This window comes from Pinus tabuliformis, chromosome 2_2 (genome assembly GCF_031772625.1).
Source record: "Pinus tabuliformis cultivar Carrire ecotype Pingquan chromosome 2_2, CPIR1, whole genome shotgun sequence".
NCBI lineage: Eukaryota > Viridiplantae > Streptophyta > Pinopsida > Pinales > Pinaceae > Pinus > Pinus tabuliformis.
The window spans coordinates 801217772-801238746 of NC_142300.1; the positions used below are offsets into that span (position 1 = coordinate 801217772).

At 47.8% G+C, this 20975-nt stretch overlaps 1 non-coding gene and 2 pseudogenes across 1 annotated transcript; all 3 read right to left on the reverse strand.

Moving 5' to 3' along the window:
• Window positions 1-13851: 13851 nt before the first annotated feature.
• Window positions 13852-17748, reverse strand: LOC149195206 (25S ribosomal RNA; annotated as a pseudogene).
• A 246-nt stretch (window positions 17749-17994) lies between these two features.
• LOC149195207 (5.8S ribosomal RNA) lies at window positions 17995-18141 on the reverse strand. Its single transcript, XR_016255345.1, has one exon. It is a non-coding gene; the product is annotated as a 5.8S ribosomal RNA (ribosomal RNA).
• A 2594-nt stretch (window positions 18142-20735) lies between these two features.
• Window positions 20736-20975, reverse strand: part of LOC149195208 (18S ribosomal RNA) — a 1799-nt pseudogene continuing 1559 nt past the window's right edge.

Consider the following 20975-nt stretch of genomic DNA (forward strand, 5'->3'; position numbering starts at 1 on the left):
TTTTTTCACGGATGACCTCACCCGACTTGCTCGAACGAGTTTACACGGGCGCCCTCAAACGACCCACCCGAATGAGTTTACATGGAAAATGACCCGCCCGAAGGAGTGTTTACACGGCAAACGACCCGCTCGAACGAGTTTACATGGGCTCTGACACATGACCAAAACAAGGTTGCAAGGGAGATTCGGGAAAACAGGCAGCACGATCATGCACAAGGCCCGCCCCCCTTCATAAGTTAGCATTTTTTATATGGCCACGTGTGCCCTAGGTGCCGTCACATGACACGACATGACACGACCCGACCCGTTTGCACGGGCACCCACACACGACACGTCCCGACCCGCCCGAACAAAATTTGGGGTTTCCATGGGCGCACGACCCGAACTAAATTTCGGGGTTTCGTGGGCGGACGACCCGAACGAAGGCACGAGGGAGCATCAGGCAAACGGGCCACACAAATGTGTAGAAGACACATGGGCGGTCACGACTTAGCATTTTTGGCATGTCCACTTGTGCCCGGGTACCCACACACGGCACAACACGGCCCGACCGGCCTTGTGCGAGCCGACCCGACCCCCTGAACTCATTTGCACGGGCACCCACACACGACACGACATGACCCGACGCGAAAAAAATTTAGGGTTTCCTTGTATGCACAACCCGAACGAAATTTGGGGTTTCCATGTGTGCGTGACCCAAACGAAGGCACAAGGCAGCGTCGGGAAAACGGGCCGCAAGAACGTGTAGAAGGTGCACGGGGGGTCATGACTTAGCATTTTTGGCACTGCCACGTGTGCCCGAGCACCCACACACGGCATGACTTGACCCGCCCGAACGAAGGCACAACGGAGCGTCGGGCAAATGAGTCACGCGAACGTGCAGGAGGCACACGGGTGGTCACGCCCTAACATTTTTTGCACGACCACATGTTCACGAGCACCCACGTGTGGCACGACATGACCCGACCCCACTCGACTCGCCCGAACGTGTTTGCACGGGCACCCACACACGACATGACCCGACCCGCCTGAATGGAATTTGGGGTTTCCATGTGTGCACAGCCCGAACGAAATTTTGGGTTTCCATGGGTGCACGACCCGAACGAAGGCCCAAGGAAGCATCAAGCAAACGGGCCATACGAATGTGCAGAAGACACATGGGAGGTGACGACTTAGAATTTGTGGCACGGCCACGTGTGCCGGGGCACCCACACACGGCACGGCACGACCCAACCCGCCCTGGGCGAGCCGACCCGAATCGCCCGAATGAAATTTGGGGTTTCCACGGGTGCATGACCCGAACAAAGAAGGCACATGAGCGGTCATGACTTGGCATTTTTGGCACGCCCACGTGTGCCCGCGCACCCCCCCACATGGCACGGCATGGGATGACCCGACCCGCCCGAAGGAAATTTAGGGTTTTAACGGGCGCACGACCCGAACGAAGGCACGAGGGTAGGAATATCTTTGACTCTAATACATAAATATACCTGGGGTAACATGCCCTTAATATCTTCAACATTTTCTTTTGACTCTTTATAACACTTTAACATGTGCTAGGCCTATTTCAATGAGAAAGAAACTCAATGAAAAATATAATATATATATATTTATTTATTTATCTATTTTCTTGAATAAATACAAATATCAAAAGTACATTTATGAAGACCGAACCCAGTTACACTTTCTTCAACACCCCCTCTCAACTAGGGAGGTATTCATAAATCATTACAAGGTGTTTGGCTATATTTCAATCTTGAATAATTCACATAAGAGAAACCGAATTGGCAACCCATCTGTTATAGCATCATATTAGCCAACATTGTTCATAGCAAGGCCTTGACTAACAAATTTATCTCTCATAATACCATAGCACAATGTTGGTGAGACCAATGGCTTATAAACACCTTGGTCATTGTCTCTAAAGGTACATACCCACCCAAGTGTTCCCTGAGTATGACCTTCCAGGACAATTCTTGCCTTGGGTTCCCATCCCTCAAAGAATATCGCTCCTCTTGCCTACTCTTGTCTTGGGTGCCCTACACATCCTCAAAGAGCATCAGATGCCAAATCATTGCCCAATCCTCCCGTTATTTATTGCCAAGTGAAGACAAGAATGTTGTCTCTATATCTTCCCCTTGAATGGGGAAGACATGCCCAAGTTTCCTCTGACAAGGAACTTGCCCAAGCTCCTTTGTATTTGGGAACTTGTTAGAACTCCCTCTTAGATAGGTGTTGTGGAGGTAAATCCTTTCTATGGACAGAGACGATCCCTACTAGCCCAGACTGGGTCTAGCAAAAATCACACAATGCTATCACGCAAGTCCCTAATTGCAAATACAAAGTGGATGGTGAGAACCTACTTGGATTCCAACGCTAGTGTTCGTCGAAGAGATGTCGCCCTCGTTCCTTTGCCTCGGCCGATCACAATCCCCACGATCTCCGTGATTGGACACCTGCACATGCAAATAACAACACGAAAACAAGCATAAAATCTAGTAGATGCAATTATATATCAGTCAGAAAAGATATAACTCAACATCAAACATAAGACAATGAGATTGGAACCATAATGATAGTCATCTATTATTAATAAATAACAAAGAAGAAATACAACCATTGTTCTGACGTCAAATCCTCCTTTGGCTAGGTAGTTAGCTACACAAGTCTTGCAAAGCTTGTTGGGATGAGGAACAAGCCTCTCTCTCTTTGGGTGACAAGAATCTCCTTACTTAGATTTAGCCTTATGGGTGCAAAGAAGGCTCTTGCAGCTTCAAACTATTGGCTCTTGACTATTTTGACTGTGACTATTGTAGCTCTAACTAGCTTGCTCAAGGCATAAAGGCAAGCTTTTATAGATAGAGAAGGAAGAGATCAGATCAACGACATTATTCATGGGATTGGATTTATCACTTGGAAACTTCCATGAAAGGTGGCAAACCACTTTCCCTTCTATGGAGATTCGAAGCCAAACCATCCTAGATCAACATAGATTCAGTTGGTGAATGGGTTGAAGAGAACCTTTGGGAGCTTGTTCGTTGAAAAATTTACTCAATTCGGTTGGCGCGAGTGTGACTCTGAGACAGAGCGCCAATGGCGTGCCCTTTTTAGAGGATTTCCCTCATTGGCGCGAGCAGTGAATTGTGGACCCGCGCTAATGCAAAAAGAGCTATTTTCATGGGTATTTTGCAGGAGATGTCTTCAGGGAATATGAAGCTCATACTTAGAGGAATATGATGCAAGTGGTTTCAGGTCATGTCGCTTCTCACAGGTCCCGGAATAAGTCCTCCAGTGTGCGGGTGAGAGGTAATAGGGACGGTGACAAACGGTGACAAATTGTTGTGTAACAGATGCCCACTAAAGCATGAGGCCCGAGAGAGAGAGAGGGGTGAAATGCTTTACAAGAACATGCGTGACTGAAAACACGGCTGCCGAAGAACCTGTGTAAAGAAGTACAACTGATATCTCAAGTACATGATATATGTGGTATGGGCGCAGCCATCCATAACAGAGTACATAATAATCTAGATCCAAGGCATGGGCGCAGCCATCCAGAGAGGATCGATAAATAGACTCAGGCACGATCGCAGCCATCCAGTGAATGAGTCATGTAGTGATCATAATAAACCACAAATCGCAACCTGGATTCCAATAAATAAAATCTAGGGTCTTTCACTCCATCTCGACCCGAACAAAGTACAAGTTCAGGCATGTGAATACATGAGTTGAAGTCGAACATGCATGAACATCGTCTGATTACCAGTCAATGATGAAAATTGTTAACAGACGCGAGAGGTACCACCAATAATGACAATGGCCCTCAAGGTACTATAGGTACAATATACGGCGTGCGAATAAGTGAGCTAGCGTCGAACACCCGCAGAATCATTCGATCGGAGGCCAATGATGAAAACCTCTCGTCGAACACGAAGAACCTGCCATTGAGGCATGCAGGTTCCAAGGCACCGGAAGGGAGTCTCTAGATCAGCTTCCTGGATAATGAGTTGAAGTCGACAGGAAGTGATCTTGATCAAAGGTGGACCATAGTGTTCCCACATCAGTGACATGAGACAGAGGAAGAATGTTGTGGTGATTCAGAATTATGTGAGGTATCAGAGGGAGGTTGTAATTCTGCAGAGGTCAACTTCTCTTAAACATATCGGCGGCACGATAGTGGACTTGGTAGTATTTGACATCAAATGAGCAGAGGTCATGGTGACAAGGCAATGAGCAGATGAGAGGTCAAATAGGATCACCCAAACCCACGGAGGCTAGTGTAAAACAAGATGAGATGTTCCCACCCAGACACGAATGCAGACTAGTGCCATGTTCAAGAGCGACATACTGCCGACACGACAATAATTATGGGTCCATTTTCCCCACCATTTCTGGTGAGTACCCCAGTTATTTTTAACAAGCTTGACGAGGATAGCATATGCTTGTGAGCGTCATTACGATGGAATCCGATGTCATTAAGTTTTAACGAGTCTGACAAAGGAAGAACTCGGCGTCTTTTCCTATTTAGAGAGTCTGAAAGAACAGCAGAAAAGCGAACTCCATGGGGGTCCTTTTTCGTAAGTTTGTGTCTCCCGAGCCCGAAAAAGTATAAAACAATGCTTGAAAGAACCGCCCGATCATTACGATCGAGGAGTACTTTTCATATGTAGTGACATCGACCTGAAAAAGTAAAAAACCGATCGATATCACGTCGTTTCGTAACCGTTAACGAACCTGAAACGACAAGGGTCCGACAATATTTTCGCATTTATACGATCGGAAAAGAGCTAAATGTGACCACCTCTTATTCCATTTAACGAGTTAAAAGGGAAAACTTGGCAATCTTTTCATCTTTAAACGGTCGGAAAAGAGCTGAAAGCAGACCTCCATTTTTATTTTCTTTAACGAGTCAAAAAGGGAAAAATACTCGGCAATCTTTTCATATTTTACGAGTCAGAAAAGAGCTTAAAGGCGACTCATCCTAGAGGAACGAGTGGTATAAAGGGTAGCAACCGGTTCCGGTAATGGTGGAACTTCTCAAAACATGTAATGGTCAAGAGGCTGGCTAATAAAACCACTCATAACTGTGGTCCCTCAGGAAAGGTAAAACAACCAAGTGAAAGCATATGATCGACCAAAGAGATGGTGGCGATGGAATGAAAACAACCAAGGCTCATCTAACAGAATTTAGCGGATAAAAGGCAATCACGAGATGTAAATCGAGTATGGGTTCATTTTTACACAAGCTTGAACCATGGAGAACTTTGCTTGGATTCGGTTTCATGTTTACACAAGCTTGAAACGAAAAACTATGCTTGTTATAAGTTCACATGCCCCCAGCATAATGACGCAAATCAAGGTACATGCCCCCCAAGTTTCATTGCATTCAACAAAGTGGATGGAATGAAGGTTCACTCTCGAGATCGATGAAAGACTCGACTTGTATTTTACGAGATCTTAATCAAAAGACTCGATTTGGAAATGGAATTGTTTCATTTTTTAATGAGGTTGACACAATAAAAGAACTATCCTCATAACACTTGTTTCATTTTTTAATGAGCTTGACACAAGATCAGGAACTATGCTCCGACCAAGCCTAGTTTCATTTTTAAGGAGCTTGACATAGGAAAGGAACTATGCTCTGACCAAACCTAGTTTCATTTTTTAAGGAGCTCGACACCAGAAAGGAACTATGCTCCAAACGAACTTCATCATAATGAACAGGAAGTCGGGGCTTCGAAGATTGCCACTCCTGGTGGAAGGGAAACATCTTGGACATCGGGGCCCAATGCCCCCAGGACACTATGCACGATGGCGGCATCACTGGATCTAGGCATGGGATAGGTGGCCACATAGTTGATCTGTGGTGGGGTAGATGCAACTGGTGGATGAAAACTAGGAGGGGACGACAACGGCGTAGGAGGCATCGGGGGACTAACGAATGACACTTGATCGATAGTCACAATTCTTCCATCGTGCGGAAAGCAAACCACATGGAAAAGTGAAGAAACGAGGGCCCCCATGGCATAAACATAGTCGCGACCAAGGAGAAGACTAAAATATAAAACACCTTGGGTAACCAAGACGTCTATATAGATGGTTTTTCCTCCCAAAGTAATAGGGATCTTCGGGAGAAGTCCTAGAGATGGACAGGCTCCTTCGTCGAAGGCCAACAGATTCTGGGTGACTGGCTCAAGCTGCGGGGAACCTAAAGCTTGCCAAGTAGTGTACGGCATAAGACTGACAGACGCCCCTTCATCCAAAACAGTGCCAGGTACTGCCGAAGCACAGGCATGTACTATGATCTGGAAAGGCATATGGGATGGAAGGCGACCAGCGATCAGGTGATTCCAATCAAAGGAAGCAACCAGACTACTTGGTGGGGGAATCGTATGATTGCCCCCATGTGCTAAAGGAACCGAAGGAGAACCTTCAGGAGCAGCTGGGTTAGGAGATTCATTTCCAGACTCAGGAGAATCTGAGGAGACGAGAAGAACATGGGAGTGATGCTCTTCCGAAACAGAGTGATCGACGGGTGGTGAACTCGAGTCGACACTCTTTCCGACCAATGGTTGGTCTGGAACAGGCTGGGCATAGCCAGGTTCGGGAAGAGGAGGCTGGACAAGAGAAGAATATGAATCAATCTCTTTGTCAGCAGGGGAACGATCTGCGGCTACAGAGAGATGTTGATAACCAACGGGAAGTTGGGGTGAAGGAGCTGTAAGACTTTCCAAGACAACGGAGGCTTTATCCATGAGTGGACAAAGGTGAAGGGGATGATTGCCTTCACAAAGTCTACAGGGGATTTGAATCTTCCCTTTTCCCTTACCATTCCCAACTGATAAGGTAGCATCGCTGTGAGCTTCAGAGGACAATGAGGGGTGGGCCGGATCGCGAGACCATACTTCTAGTACCCTGGGAATGCCAGGACAATCACGAAGAAGATGGTCCCCCTTGCATAATCTACAAGGAAATTTGACCTTCCGCGAAGGAGCGGAAGGGGGCCCGACTTCAGGTATACTCGAGGGGGTAGCTGCACTTGTAACCTCTCCCTTAGGAGCCTTCTTCTTCTTCGTCTTCTTCTTCTTCTTCTTAGCCACCTGGTTACTCGAATCGAGACTTTCACCAGGCAAAGTAGAAGATGAGGACGTAGAAGTGGGCGTAGAAGGGGAGAGATCCACCTTAGAATCAACATGATGTTGTTCAGGTGGAGGGACGGATTGACTAGACGGTGAGATGGCAGGGACCAAAGAGGTTGAGAACAACCAAACCGGCAACCCAACAGTTATACCTGGGAGGGACAACGTCGCCATATAAGGAGCACCAACATTTCCAAAAGGAGCTAAATGACCAGGGTTCCTGTCAGAGGGGGTCCCTGGGTTGGTGAACCTCAGAAAAGTTGCCATCGAGAATGAAAAGAAGCCTACTCAAGCTAACGCAAATAAGATCTAACTGGGTAAATGTGAACGCGGCTGAATAAATTTTAAGACGCAAGGACACAACTTGACCTTTTCATGTTTTAAGAGTCGAGAAAAGGACAAAAAGGTGACTCTAGTCGCCTTCGAATGTTTTGTGAGCCCGAAGTGACAAACTGCTCAAGTGAGCCTTTTCTTTTAAGGAGTCTGAAAAGGATCAAAAGTGACTACTCTGGAGAGACTAGGCAAAGGGTTTACCAAAAAAATCCTTAAAACTGCATATACACCTTGGCAGTCATATGAAAACCAAGGACTTCCCGTACGACAGTCAATCTTCCCGAATGCTATGTTCGGTGCATTACGGCTTGTAAGGCGGCAGACACAACTTCCTATGGATAAAGGATGATAACCTAGTGGGGTCTCCCCATATACTCGACAGTATGTGAGAGCTCAAGTCTGTGCTAGACCACTTGTTGCGTCACGGAAGGAGGAATCACCCAACCTTAAGTGAAACAAAAGTGACTAGGTTTAATGACGTCGGAGCACGTCTCTAGCCTAGACTTCTAAATAGTGAGCGTTATGTTCCAATGCATTTTTAAGTTCATTCAGTTCATTTTATGGTTGATCTTTGATTAGGTTTCGATTTCCAGGTCCTACCGTATGTAATCTCTCACAATTCCCTAAATGCAAGCTATATGCCAAAGAATATCATTTCGTTCGATTAACACTAACTATGAGAGAGTTGAGAACTTTTTCAATAAAAAAAAATGACCAGAAACAATCAAGAACCACTCTAATGCAGCTAATGGCAATAAAGGAAACTTTTTTTTTTGTCACTAATCAATGAAAAGCTCTAATTTCCATTAACTAATTCAACGCAAAAGAGACTTGTTCGTTTTCTTTTCAATGGCAAAGTGCACTAAACAAATTTTGAGAGATAATAACACCGAGTAAAAGAGAAAAACTTCACTCAATGAGAATGCAATCAAGTCCCAAAAACACCAAGGAAGTCCTTCAGACCAAAAAGAAAACATAAATACCTCTATGAGCTATGTGATCTAAGCCCAAACGAAGCCAAGCGAAATCCAAGCGAAAAGAAGAGAATCACTCGAATAACGCAATAAAATGTTTAACAATCACTGAACAAGTGCAAGAGAGTAACCAAAAAGTTGACTAGACCAACAGAAGACCAAAACTCCTAAGGAAGGCTCAATGCACAAAGCCACTAGATGCCCTAGGGCTAAAACGTGAAATCGGTGGAAAATGGCAAACACCCAAAGTATGCAAATGTAATCTATGCACACTTTTCATTCATATCCTGAAAATGAGAATTCTAACTATGCAAGTGTGATCTATGCAAGAGAATTCTCAAACACACGATGATTCTAATGTAATCTAAGAACCAATCAAGTGCAAATCAAGAAAAACGGGTGTGAGTTCCAAAGATCATAAACTAAAAACACTCAAAGGCGATTAACACTCATACACAATTTAGCAAAAACAAAAGCAAAAAGATGCAAAATTGTGAAAAGACTAAGACAAACCTCCAAGTAATGATCAAAGGAAATCAAATTAATAATTTGCCAAAAAAACTCAAAACTAGTCAAACAAGACTCTGACACACTCAAGTAATTGAAAAAGGTGTAGCTAGACACAAAACCCAAGCTTGGAAGGCTGCAAACAAGCAAACTAGAAAAGTTCATAGGCCTAGTGCGACTGTCAGGCGGAAAACTAGCGCCAATTGAGGATTGGCACGGGCTGTACACTGGCAAGTTGCGCCAATTGGCGCGACTGTCATGCAAAAAAGAGCGCCAATCAAGTTTGCTAGCTTAAAAATAAAAACAAGCAGTCCAAGGCTTGGTCGACAGTATCCAGACAGACTAGGCAGCAAGGGACAACAGAGCATCCAACCCAGAAAGCTATCTAAGCAATCAAAACAAGAGAACCAAAGAGACAAGACTCATTCCCCAGCGGAGTCGCCAAATTGTTGTGGAGGTAAATCCTCTCTGCAGACAGAGACGATCCCTACTAGCCTAGACCGGGTCTAGCAACAATCACACAATGCTATCACGCAAGTCCCTAATTGCAAATACAAAGTGGATGGTGAGAACCTACTTGGATTCCAACGCTAGTGTTCGTCGAAGAGATGTCACCCTCTTTCCTTTGCCTAGGCCGGTCACGATCCCCACGATCTCCATGATTGGACACCTGCACATGCAAAGAACAACATGAAAACAAGCATAAAATCTAGTAGATGCAATTATATATCAGTCAGAAAAGATATAACTCAACATCAAACATAAGACAATGAGAGTGGAACCATAATGATAGTCATCTATTATTAATAAATAACAAAGAAGAATACAACCATTGTTCTGACGTCAAATCCTCCTTTGGCTAGGTAGTTAGCTACACAAGTCTTGCAAAGCTTGTTGGGATGAGGAACAAGCCTCTCTCTCTTTGGGTGACAAGAATCTCCTTAGATCTAGCCTTATGGGTGCAAAGAAGGCTCTTGCAGCTTCAAACTATTGGCTCTTGACTATTGTGACTGTGACTATTGTAGCTCTAACTAGCTTGCTCAAGGCATAAATGCAAGCTTTTATAGATAGAGAAGCAAGAGATATGATCAACCACATTATTCATGGGATTGGCTTTATCATTTGGAAACTTACATGAAATGTGGCAAACCACTTTCCCTTCTATGGAGATTCGAAGCCAAACCATCCTAGATCAACATAGATTCAGTTGGTGAATGGGTTGAAGAGAACCTTCGGGAGCTTGTTCGTTGAAAACTTTGCTCAATTCGGTTGGCGCGAGTGCGACTCTGAGACAGAGCGCCAATGGCACGCCCTTTTTAGAGGATTTCCCTCATTGGCACGGGCAGTGAACTGTGGACCCACGCTAATGCAAAAAGAGCTGTTTTCATGGGTATTTTGCAGGAGATGTCTTCAGGGCATATGAAGCTCATACTTAGAGGAATATGATGCAAGTAGTTTCAGGTCATGTCACTTCTCACAGGTCCCGAAATAAGTCCTCCAGTGTGCGGGTGAGAGGTAATAGGGACGGTGACAAACGGTGACAAATTGTTGTGTAACAATGGGGACTTGTCCATTCATCAACAACGTCTTCTTCATGGGTCCTTCAGCCACTTGATCTCCTTCTTTCCTTCGATGTCATGAAGTCTTTGTTTGAACTTCTTCTTGGCAGGGTACCAGCATCGATCACTTTCCCCCTGGTTTGTCATGTAATTGCTCCCTTCGTGGAAAGTGGCCTTCTTGATATATATCAGGTCCTTTTTGTCATCTAGCTACTCCTTATTCACCTTGTCTATCCTTCATAACACTTATAATATGGATGCTTAGTTGTAGTCGCTTGTTCCTGTACTTTGATTTAGTGGCCCTTGATGACTTCATCGTGATATTGCTCTTCATCATGACATATTTGTAGAGTAGAAACGGTTATCTGCACCTTACTATCTCCAAGGCCTTCGTAGGTGTCAAGGGTCCTTTATCTTTTTCTTCCTTTGTCAGAGTTTCTGTGCCTTCTTTCAAGATATGTTGAGGAATCTTGTCAAATAGTTATTCTTTGTGACAGCGATGTTCTTCATTTGCTTCTTATTGGATTGATTGGTCAACCACCTTATACTCCTACCACATAATCTCGACACGCCCCATTCCAACGAACTGCCGCGTCCCTTCATGTGCACCATCGCACCCATGGGTCAGCTCCAACACCTCGCCGATTACACCCGTTGCCGCACGTCGCACAGCTGCCTGTATCCTAACTTGTTCGCACATGGTCACCTCTTTCATCCGGTCACTCAGCCAGGGTCGCCCACGCGCCTTTCGTCGGTGGCTCACCCATCGTGCAGGTATAAAGGGGCGTGCACCACGCCCAACATGGCCCGATCGACATGGGAACCCTGCGTGTCATGCCCTCAGGCCTACAGTAGTCTTTCAGCCATACTTGGCGAGGTGCGGCACCACAGAACACTTTCTTTTCACCAATACTTATGTTCATGGACTACGCCCAACCATTAGTCTACTTAGTTTGTTTTTCACAACCAAGTATTATTATGTTTCCTTTATACCAATGAACACCCATACACATTCATTATGATCAGCAATTATACATGAAGAACACAATTGCGTAGTATAAAGGGAGGGGCAACTCCCTGAACAATGAGTCTGCCTGAATACAATATGTTATTCAACTCCACAATGTTTACGAGGCTTTACATGTCTACATGGGAAACACCAAGTTTCATACTTAGCCAATTTTACAAATAGGCAACACCTCCGTGTGCCAACCGAGTTCCTTGCCCGAGCTAGGCGGGCATGCCCTCACACGAGCTGACAACCATACTCCTCGACCGAACCTCGTTTACCATTGCACGACGAGCGGGCGACCTCACTCGAGTCACCTCGCGTTTCCTTTTGCACGATGGGCAGGCTACTTACCCGAGTCACCCGAGACACCTCCGCGTTTCTTCTTCACGACGGGTGGGTGACCTACCTGAGAAAACCCGTGTCACACCAAAAGGCGAGTGCCTTCCTTACCCGCGCCCTCACCCCTATAACTGAAACATGTGTGTATCGTGTATGCTTGCCCAAGAGCGGGCGCATATATTCCCGCACCTCTTTTGCGACCTGCTCCACTAGTTCGCACTTTTTTCTTGATCGCCGAATGCTCATGTTCGAATGTCCATCTTCGAATGAATGTCAAATTCTCCAATGCCTTGCCATATTTATACAAGCGGTTGGGCGAGTCACTGCCCAGGCTGACTCGACCACCGTGTTCCAAAACGCCCTTACATGTCGCAAACTTGCCATCCGATTGTTGGTCGGCAAACAATCCTTCGTTCAAGTCGCCCCAACATGTAAGTCAGCCCGTGGGTTATGCCAAATGCTCCCACGCTATAAACCAACCATCGCTCCACCTCTAATGCACAATATACTTATGTCCCTTCACACATTTCGATCGTAGAGTTCACACTTCACACCAACGGGGAGAAACTGAACCACAGGTCATTACACTGCGTTTCCCAGACTTGGGTAGAAATTTTTGTTGTGACGTGAAATGGAAACCCTGTGTGTGTCCGCAAACTTGGGTAGCAGTTTTCATCGCGCCGCGAAATGGACACCCCGAGTTCCTTGGACTTTGGCGGCTCTTCGTGGCCCCACAACATGGAAATCCGAAGTTCCACAGACTCTCGGGCGATTCAGGGAGTGCCGCGACATGGAAACAGCGAGTTCCCCAGACTTGGGCAGCGGTTTCGAAACACGCCAAGTTCCCGAGACTTGCGAGCTGTTTTTCATCATCATGGAAACCCCAAGTTCCCCGTGTTTCCCTCGTGCTGTAAAATGCAGAAACCCGTGGTTCCATCAAAGGGTTGGACATGGAAACCCCAAGCTTCCTAGGCTTGGGTGCCAAGGCGCGACATGGAAAACCCAGAGTCTCCACAGGCTTGGGCGCCGCCGGCTTCGGTCGTGGCACGACATGGAAACCCCAAGTTTCCCTAGGCCTGGGCACTGGGGAGTGACTTCGAAACCCCCAGTTTCTGCAGGCTTGGGCGCCGGGGCGTGACTTGGAAACCCCCAGTTTCTGCAGGCTTGGGCGCCACCGGTTTCTATCGTGGCGCGACTCGGAAACCCCAAGTTTCCCCAGGCTTGGGTGCCGCCGGTTTCGGTCGGGGCGCGACATGGAAACCCCAATTTTCCCCCAGCTTGGGTGCCGGGGCGCGGCATGGAAACCCCAAGTTTCCCCAGGCTTGGGCGCGACTTGTAAAACCCAAAAAAATTTGCGCTGGGCACAAACCCTAATTTTTTTCTACACCGGGCAGAACCCCCAAATTTTAGGCGTCGGGTTTGGTGGAAACCCCAATTTTTTGGCGCAACATGGAAGCCCCGAATTTTAGGAGCCCGGTGGAAACCCCAAATTTTATGCGCCAGGTGGAAACCCCAAATTTTTGGCGTGACATGGAAGCCCCGAATTTTAGGAGCCTGGTGGAAACCCCAAATTTTAAGCGTCGGGTGAAAACCCCAAATTTTTGGCGTGACATGGAAGCCCCAAATTTTAGGAGCCTGGTGGAAACCCCAAATTTTAGGCGCGGGGAGGAAACACCAAATTTTTGGCGCGACATGGAAGCCCCGAATTTTAGGAGCCCGGTGGAAACCCCAAATCTTTGGCGCTGGGTGGAAACCCCAAATTTTAGGAGCCCGGTGGAAACCCCAAATTTTCGGCGTCGGGTGGTAACCCCAAATTTTCAGCACCGGGGCACGGCATGGAAACCCCAGTTTTCCTAGGCTTCGGCGCCCTTTCCGTCGCGGCGTGGAAACCCCAAATTTCCCACCCCCAGGCAATGAAAAATTGTCATCTGGAGGAAGAGTCAGAGGTGTGAGAGGGTTTCCTAGATTCTGTTTGTGACAAGATTGAAGCTCTGAATCGAGGCGACCTAGGGATGAATCTCAGTGGATCGTGGCAGCAAGGACACTCTACCACTTACAATACCCCGTCGCATATTTAAGTCTTCTGCAAAGGATTCTTCTCAACGACCTTTTGGAATTGAACTTCAAAGCTGCCTCGACCGAGATGCTTCATGGTTGCGGTTTGCAAATGACACGGGCCCCTAGGGGCGACAAAGCGATGCCCCTACTACGGGTCGAGATACAGTCGAGAGTGACATGCACCACTTTTAGCATGGATTCTGACTTAGAGGTGTTCATTCATAATTCGACACTCGGAAACCCCATGTTTCCCCAGGCTTGGGCGTCGGGGCGCAACTCGAAAACCCCAAGTTTCCCCAGGCTTGGGTGCCACCGGTTTTGGTCGGGGCGTGACATGGAAACCCAAAGTTTCCCCCGGCTTGGGCACCGGGGCGCGACATGGAAACCCCAAGTTTCCCTAGGCTTGGGCGTGACTTATAAACCCCAAAAAAAATTGCGCTGGGCAGAAACCCCAATTTTGCGCTGGGCAGCAAGGCCACTCTGCCACTTACAATACCCCGTCGCGTATTTAAGTCATCTGCAAAGGATTATTCTCAACGACCATTCAGAATTTAACTTCAAAGCTACCCCGACCGAGATGCTTCACAGCCACGGTTTGCAAATGACACAGGCCCCTGGGGGCGACAAAGTGATGCCCCTACTACGGGTTGATATACAGTAGAAGAGTGACATGCACCATTTCTAGCGTGGATTCTAACTTAGAGGTGTTCAGTCATAATCTGACACATTGTAGCTTCGCGCCACTGGATTTTCAACCAAGCACGATGACCAATTGTGTGAATCAACGGTTCCTCTCATACTAAGTTGAATTACTATTGTGGTGCGGTTCATCAGTAGGGTAAAACTAACTTGTCTCACGACGGACTAAACCCAACTCACATTCCCTATTGGTGGGTGAACAATCCAACACTTGGTGAATTCTGCTTCACAATGATAGGAAGAGCCGACATCAAAGGATCAAAAAGCAACATCGCTATGAACGCTTGGCTACCACAAGCCAGTTATCCCTGTGGTAACTTTTCTGACACCTCTAGCTTCAAATTCCAAAAATCTAAAGGATCGATAGGCCACGCTTTCACGGTTTGTATTTGTATTGAAAATCAAAATCAAATGAGCTTTTACCCTTTTGTTCCACACGATATTTATGTTCTCGTTGAGCTCATCTTAGGACACATGCGTTATCTTTTAACAGATGTGCCGCCCCAACCAAACTCCCCACTTGACAATGTCTTCCACCCGCATCGACCCACTGAAACGTGCCTTAAGGCCAAAAATAGGGGCAGTGCCCCATCTCTACCCCACGGAATAAGTAAAATAATGTTAAAAGTAGTGGTATTTCACTTGTGCCGAAAACGGCTCCCACTTATTCTACACCTCTCAAGTCATTTCACAAAGTCAGACTACAGTCAAGCTCAACAGGGTCTTCTTTCCCCGCTGATTCTGCCAAGCCCATTCCCTTGGTGTGGTTTCGCTAGATAGTAGATAGGGATAATGGAATCTCGTTAATCCATTCATGTGCGTCACTAATTAGATGACAAGGCATTTGGCTACCTTAAGAGAGTAATAGTTACTCCCGCCGTTTACCCGCGCTTGGTTGAATTTCTTCACTTTGACATTCAGAGCACTAGGCAGAAATCACATTGCGTCAGCATCCACAGGGACCATCGCAATGCTTTGTTTTAATTAAACAGTCGGATTCCCCTTATCCGTACCAGTTCTGAGTCGAATGTTTGACGCCTAGGGAAAAGCCCCCGATAGGGGGCATTCTACGCCCATAGCCCAATCGGCACGCAACTGCCCGCCCTCGCAGCGAGAGCAGCTCGGGCAGACTGCCGACAGCCCACAAGTTGAGGGCGCAGACCCCTAGGCCCAGCCCTCAGAGCCAATCCTTTTCCCGAAGTTACAGATCCGTTTTTCTGACTTCCCTTACCTACATTGTTCTATTGACCATAGGTTGTTCACCTTTGAGACCTGATGCGGTTATGAGTACGACCGGGCATGAACAGTACTCAGTCCTCCAGATTTTCAAGGGCCACCAAGGGCACACCGGACACCGCAAGAAGTGCGGTGCTCTTCCAGTTGCTGGACCCTATCTCCGGGTGAATCGATTCCAAGGTGGCCAAGCTGTTAAAAAGAAAAGATAACTCTTCGCGAGGCCCCTGACAATGTCTCCGGATTTCATAACGTTGTCGCTCGCCGCCATGTCCCGATTTAGGAATATTAACCTGATTCCCTTTTGATGCTTGTGCAGAGTGCACCCTTGATACAAGGCTTCCCCATCTCTTAGGATCAACTAACCCATGTCCAAGTGATGTTCACATGGAACCTTTCCCCACTTCAGTCTTCAAAGTTCTCATTTGAATATTTGCTACTACCACCAAGATCTGCACCGGGGGCCAATCCACCCAAGCTCATGCCCGAGGTTTCTCAATGACCCCCGCATCCTCCTACTCATCGGAGCCAGGCAATTGCTCCGACGGTCGAGTATAGGTTGCGCGCTTCAGCGCCATCCATTTTTGGGGCTAGTTGATTCGGCAGGTGAGTTGTTACGCACTCCGTGGATTTCGACTTCCATGACCACCGTCCTGCTGTCTTAATCAACCAACACCCTTTGTGGGATCTAGGTTAGCACACAATTTGGCACCGTAACTCGACTTTTGGTTCATCCCGCATCGCCAGTTCTGCTTACCAAAAATGGCCCACTTGGAGCTCTCGATTCCACGGCGCGGCTCAATGGAGCAGCCGCACCCTCTTACCTATTTAATGTTTGAGAATAGGTCAAGGGCGTTACACCCCTGATGCCTCTAATCATTTGCTTTATCCGATAAAACTCGTGCGTGAGCTCCAGCTATCCTGAGGGAAACTTCGGAGGAAACCAGCTACTAGATGGTTCAATTAGTCTTTCGCCCCTATACCCAAGTCAGACGAACAATTTTCATGTCAGTATCGCTACGAGCCTCCACTAGAGTTTCCTCTGGCTTCGCCCTGCTCAGGCATAGTTCACCATCTTTCGGGTCCCAACAGGTGTGCTCACACTCGAACCCTTCACATAAGCTCAAGTTCGGTCGACGATGCACCCCCGAGAGAGGGGATCTCACCCGTCAGCTTCCTTGCACCTCGCAGGTTTTCAAACGCACCGACTCGCACACATGTTAAACTCCTTGGTCTGTGCTTCAAGACGGGTCGAATGGAAAGCCCGCCATCCAACACCACGAGCGGGCAGGTGCACACAGCCCGCCACAAGGGCACATGCTTCTCTCCTCAACCACTGCAGCGGCAAACCGACAGGCAGTAATCCACCCGCGCTTGTGACAATGCAGCAGCCCGTGGCGGTTTGCACCTCAAGTCGAGCGGTGGACCAGCCTGAGCCGTTCCGCATCCGACTGAGACGCATCGACAGCCTCCATCCGCTTCCCTCCCTGCAATTTCAAGCACTCTTTAATTCTCTTTTCAAAGTCCTTTTCATCTTTCCCTCGCGGTACTTGTTCGCTATCGGTCTCTCACCCGTATTTAGCATTGGACAGAATTTACCACCCAATTAGGGCTGCATTCCCAAACAACCCGACTCGCCGACAACGCCTCATGATGCGGCAGGGTCCCGGGCCAATGGGGCTGTCACCCTCTCAGGTGCCCCCTTCCAAGGGACTTGGCCCAGGTCCGCCGCTGAGGACGCTTCTACAGACTACAATTTAGGCAGCGCCGCCGCCCGATTTTCATGCTGGGCTCTTCCCGGTTCGCTCACCGCTACTAGGGTAATCCTTGTAAGTTTCTTTTCCTCCATTTAATTATATGCTTAAACTCAGCGGGTGTTGTCGCCTAAGCTGGGGTCGCAAAGTTGGAGCTAAATTTGACCTACCCCATTGGAGGACAAGAGAGAGCAAAGCAAGTTCGAGCGATGCCATACAAAGCCCGGATCGGCTAACGCTGACTGCCCATCGAGGGGACAAGCTCACTGCTCGCCGACGCACGCCACGAAACATCGCTTGAGGTATTTCAGCCGACCACACCACATGGGGCACGGATGACCAGCTTCGCTGCTCCCTAGCATATTGCAGGGAGCGCGTTTGAATGGGATTCGATGCTCAGACAGACGTGCCCTCGACCGAGGCCTCGGGCACAAATTGTGTTCAAAAACTCGATGATTCACGGGATTCTGCAATTCACACTAAGCATCGCATTTCGCTACGTTCTTCATCGTAACAACAAATGTAAGGCCAAGGGGCAAAAGGAGGAAAAACACATGAGAGAAAGAGAAACAAAGGTGTCTAACCCCCTCACAGGGGGAGGGCTCGAATAGAGGAAAATCTCCCCCAGCCCCACACCCTCGCAAAAAGGGGGGAAATGCATGGAACAGCGATCGAGAAGGACTAGGGTGGGCACCTCGGGAGATCACACTGCTTTTATCCCTTCCCCGACACCAACCCACAACAATTCCCCCTTTTCTCCGTAGATCTAGGGACCGAAAGGAAGAAAAGGGTATAAAAGAAAGCACAAACAGGGCACAAGCCTCCCAAAGCCCCGTGCCTTTGGCAAAAGGGGGAATTGAAGGGTATGATGATCAAGAAGGACTAGGGTGGCCACCCAGGGAGCTCGCACTACGTTTCATCCTTCCTGAACATCAAACCACAACAATCCCACCTTTTCTCCGTAACGCTAGGGGCCACGAGGAAGAAGGGAAGAAAACAACAAGAGAGAAAGGGATATATCAACCATGGCTACCGGCTCACAAGGGGAGGCTTCAAACAGAGAAGAGGCTTCCCCAACCCCGTGCCTTCGCAAAAAGGGGAGAACTGTAGGGGATAGTGATCGAGAAGGACTAGGGTGGCCACACTGGGAACTCGCACTGCCTTTCATCCTTCCCGAACACCAATCCACAACAATCCCACATTTTCTCCATAAAGCTAGGGGCCGAAAGGAAGAAGGGAAGAAAACAACATGAAAGAAAGAGAGATATCAAACACATCCACTGGCTCATAGGGGGAGACTCAAATAGAGAACAAGCTTCCACACCCCTGTGCCTTCACAAAAAGGGGGGGAACTGCAGGGGACAGAAATCGAGAAGGACTAGGGTGGCCACCCTCGAAACTTGCACTGCTTTTCGTCTTTGCTGAACACCAATCCACAACAATCCCACCTTTTCTCCGTAAAGCTAAGGGAAAAAAGCAAGAAGGGAAGAAAACAACAGGAAAGCAAGAGATATCAAACATGACTACCGGCTCACAAGGGGAGGCTCAAACAGAGAAAAAGCTTCCCAAACCCCACACCTTTGAAAAAGGGGGGAACTGGTGGGGACAGTGATCGAGAAGGGCTAGGGTGGCCACCCTAGGAACTCACACTGCTTTTCGTCCTTCCCGAACACCAATCCACAACAATCCCACCTCTCCTCCACAAAGCTAGGGGCAAAAGGAAGAAGGGAAGAAAACAACACCAAAGAAACAAAGATCCCAAGAAAAGAGAGAAGCTCAACAGCACGTTGAGTAGATGTCCGCTAACCAAAAAGAAATCAAACAAGGCACCCAATCAAAAAAGCGTCCCACCTCTTCAAACCCTCCCCCATGCATTCATCACAACACCCTTTCCAACTTTACAACATAGCAAAAAACCAAGCAAATAAATCACAATCTAAAATTGACCAATAGAAAACACAAGGGCCACGATGAGACTAGTGTCTAGAGCACATCACTGAGAGGCACACAGCCCCCCAACCCAGCGGCGCAAGGCTTCAAACGACAAATACACTGCTGCCAATAACACAAACCCACCCCGCTCTTGCACCCCTCTGTGTAAAAAACACCCAACAACCTTTCCAGCGAGAGAGTCAACGGGGGTCAAATAATCAAACTCCAAAGAGGAGTTGTCACGGGCCGACACTCAATGCTGGAGAAAGCCGCGGGCCATAAATACATCGATGGTGCAAGGCCACTAGAGAAAGGGACGTTCGCAAAGCGCACACCACGAAACAAAGAAATGACGCAAGTCCCACAAAAAACCCACAATCCAAAGGGAGGAACAAAGACACAACCCGCTACTTCTTTTTCCCTCATAAGGGGAATGGGTCACGAGAGGATGAGGAATTCCCTCGACGGCAAAGGCACGATATAAGATTGCCACCCTCATGCCTGTCGGCGGGGAAAATTGCGATCTCGATGGAGCTCAGACCAAGGGATGGGTTTTTCATTGCCTCGACACCCAACCCTTCCACGAGGGCATGTCGATGAACGGTCGGGAGGGACTAGGGTGGCCAACCCAATGGGTTGAACCGCTCTTAATCCATCCCATACTGACTGCACCCCAACAATCTCGCCTCACGGAAGGTTTGAGCTACTAGGCGCGTGCGCAACCACTACCTCGACCCAACCACCAGCGAAAATGCTCACCCAAGCAACACATCAACCGCCGCTCCCTTTTTGAGAGAACCAAATATGGAAGCCCGCACCCTTGGCCCATGCTTTCCAACGAACAAAAGACCGAGCACTGCCACTACGAATGAGTCCGAATTTATCCATCGTATTTACCGAGCACCTCAACTCTGAAGCAACCATTCCCGGCCGAACAGATCGTCGGAAGGGCTCCCAAGAAACTAGCTTATGGACCCCCTGCAGAAACACATTGTGGGGAAGAAAAACAAAGGATGGGTGGGACAAGCACAAGCATGGCTTGCAAGCACACACGAAAAAACAAGCGTAGTTACCTCGAGACAAGCAACCAACAATGTTCGCACCAAACACCAAACTCGCTCCACTAGAGACACAGCACAAAGTCCCACATTGCAATCGAAACCCAACCAACCCGAACCAAAAAGGAAAACCCCTGCTATCCATGATCCTACCGCAGGTTCACCTACGGTAACCTTGTTATGACTTCTCCTTCCTCTAAATGATAAGGTCAATGAACTTCTCATGACGTCGACGGCGGTGAACCACCATCGTCAACGCAATCCGAACACTTCACCGGATCATTCAATCGGTCGGAGCGACGGGCGGTGTGTACAAAGGGCAGGGGCATAGTCTACATGAGTTGATGACACGCAATTACTAGGAATTCCTCGTTGAAGACC